Genomic DNA, 3,091 nt, shown 5'->3' with positions numbered 1-3,091 from the left:
AAATTTCCTCCATTCCTCAAGCACATCTATGCTTTGCTCTGAAAACCTAACGTATTTTGACTCTCTAGCTATAAATGCCTTAATACAGGTTGTTTTATAATGAATTTCCAAAGATATCCTTTACTATACTTCAGAGTGCTGTATTCTATAGACAACCAAATCATTATTGGTCAGATTGATATACAAAGGGGACCTCTCTCTTTGGATTACATATGATTGAGACTTGGTGTAAGCTCTTTAAATCTGAATTCTTATCCTCAATAGAATTCCATTTTGGATGCATCTTTTTACTAATAATCACTAGATACCAGTTGTGTCAGACTTTTGTGCTCAGTCTGGGCCTACGTAGAAGGGCAGCCATAGAAAGCCTGTTGTGACTTGAGTCTTTGGCTGTGGAAAGGGGAGTTTAATCTTTCCCCTGCTTCATTTATTCGCAGGGCCCATAAACCTGTTTCAGGCATGGTTGTTGCAGATATTAGTATCTTATAGATGCTCTGGGAGGGGTGTTGCCCTGCACGTGGTAGGTCTACCACAAGACCTGTGTCCTAGGATGTACACGGTTCAGTGATAAGCAGGGTAACACAGTGTTGGAGCCACTTAGCAATGTTTCAATTTTAGAGCTCTAGGAGGAGAGTTGCCCAAAACCTGAGGGTTCTTACCACAGGCTGTTCTTACACTGATTGTACAGAAAAAGGAGGCAGAGTAAATCCACCCATATATACCCTAGTCCAGGCCCTTTGCCTGTATTGTGAATAGGGGGACATGAATTGAAGAAAAAAAAATAAATTAATTTAAAAAAGAAAGAAGAAAAAAGAAAAATCCTGAGGCTTTCAGCTCAGCGGCCTCAGGTAATCTGCATATTGTCTTTGGGAGGCTGGGACATTGAATGGAGTGGTTGTAGGATAGAGGTAGAGGGAAGCTGATTGTAGGAACCAGAGAGGTTTCCCTCTTGGTGGAAGCTTGGAAGATTTGGGGGATATGACAGATGCTTTGGTTTTGGAAGTAAGACCTACAGTAGATAGAATGGACTACGGTCCTTCAGCTAAGAAAGTTGAATGCTGGGGAGGTGGGGGGGATTGGAGTCATTGATTGGCATTTTTGTAGGAATATATACTGTGTAGGCAGTAACACTAATAACTTCATTCTTTGGCCCCTTCCTTCTCCTGGAGCCTTGGGAGGGCTGTCTTGAAAATGCAATAAGAAATGAGTAGAGCCAAGAGTTCTACTGTTAGGTAGGAAAGAAGCCTTGTTGTGAAATTGTCACCATTTCCAAGGAAGTCATGAGTGGCAGAACGATAAAGAAATGTGCAAGACTGGTAGTGTGAGAAGATACCTGAAAGCAGAATGTCTTTGGGTGGGGTGGGGTACTGGTGCCTATAGCTCCTCCTCCTCCTGCCCTTGGCAGAGTGTGTCTGACTTTGGCTGCTTGCAGCTGTGGGTAGTTGGCAGTGAAGAAGCAATAGAAGACCACTGGGCTGCTACAGCAGCAACAAGCAACCTCTACTTTTTGTACCCGAGACCTTGACCTTCAATTACTTGTGGGTTCTTATCTTCAACCCAGATGGCTGAAGCTACTTTACATATGACCTTTGCATAAATGTGATACTATTGTGCATATTTTAAGGATTTTTATAGGATTTGGTAACCAAAATACATAAATCTATTCCTATCTGCTAGATACTCAAACTTATTACTTTGGTATATGGGATGAAAGCTAAAAGTTGACACAATCAAAAGAAATGCATATCTGATTTCAGATTAATTGAATGGAAGGTAGAAAAATGAAAATGCATTAACTCTAACAGTAGCTTTAAACAGAATAAACTATGGACTTTTCAAAGGATTATGATTACCATTAACCATGCCAAAATGAAGTAATATAGATGTATTATTAATACCAGCTGAAACCCAGGTTTTGATTATATAAGAAAACAGACTTAGACTTTTGGCAGATGGTGAACTTAAAAGTTCAAGTAAATCTGAGTTTTTAAATACAGAAGAGGTAGGGAGCATTTCTGCTTGATGAACCCAGATTTTTTTCTTCACAGGGAATACATTGAAACTGGAATTATCTCAGCGATCTCCAAGTGTTATTCTGTTCTTTAGAAAGTAACTGTGCCTTTATTTTTCTGAATCCTCAAGTTTATAATTTTTCCAGTGCATTGTGTTTGTCAATTTTTGGGGAGTCTTTTTTGTTTTTGTTTTTTTTTGACACATGCAGACTTCCATTAGTTTTTCTTCTCCTTTCTTAAACTTTCTTTTTTATTTTTAGAGATTTATTTATTTATTTTAGAGGGGAGGGACAAATGGAGAGGGAGAGAGGATCCCAAGCAGACTTCCTGCTGAGCATGGAGCCTGACGTGGGGCTCAATTTCATGATCCTGAGATCATGACCTGAGCTGAAATCAAGAGTCGCACACTTAACCTACTGAGCCACCCAGGTGCCACTCCCCTTTCTTAACCTTTCTTGATTCTCCTTCTACAGGAAGTCCCTGGATTGTGGTAGTGCAAATGGGCACCATGGTGAATGGGAGATTCTCTCTTGCTACAGCCGTGTGATCCCCAGATGAATCTAGGGCATGGAAGCAGGACAAATGAATGGACTGGAGTTGGTGGATGTTAACAGAGTGGTTTCTTATAGTTCAACAAGGGCAAGAAAGAATCTTAGATTTGTTTAGTCAGAACTGCAGACCAAGGTTAAGGATGTCATCACTGTTGTCTCATCTTTTGGCTTCAGTATTATAGAGCAGCCTGCTTTTTTCCCATTCCTGCTAATAAGAGGAGCAGCATTTTGACTCTTTAGGAAGTGGAAGGGGTGAAGAGACCAGAGCCCCTGCCTTGGGAAATCACGTATTTCATCAATTAGGCCATTGTATTTTATGAGAGAATATGATTTGAATTTCATGTGAGTATAAAACAAACTAGTGGAAGAGTTTGGTTGCAAATATCCAATGTAACTTTTTGGAGTAAGGGAATGAAATAGAAAATGACAGCAAGATTGAGAGGAGAGAAATAGACAAAGAGATGATAGGGATCAGAATATTACCTGAAAATAACACACAGGTGCATACTAACCACCTGCAAATTCATG

General features: G+C 40.0%; 1 non-coding gene across 1 annotated transcript; it reads left to right on the top strand.

Annotated features, from left to right (window-relative positions):
• Window positions 1-649: 649 nt before the first annotated feature.
• On the top strand, window positions 650-766 carry LOC118003786. Its single transcript, XR_004677419.1, has one exon. It is a non-coding gene; the product is annotated as a small nucleolar RNA SNORA51 (small nucleolar RNA).
• The last annotated feature ends 2,325 nt before the right edge of the window (window positions 767-3,091 follow it).

Source organism: Mirounga leonina, unplaced genomic scaffold (genome assembly GCF_011800145.1).
Source record: "Mirounga leonina isolate KUSES-001 unplaced genomic scaffold, KU_Mleo_1.0 Mir_91, whole genome shotgun sequence".
In the NCBI taxonomy this organism is placed as follows: domain Eukaryota; kingdom Metazoa; phylum Chordata; class Mammalia; order Carnivora; family Phocidae; genus Mirounga; species Mirounga leonina.
This window is presented reverse-complemented; position numbering and strand designations above follow the sequence as displayed.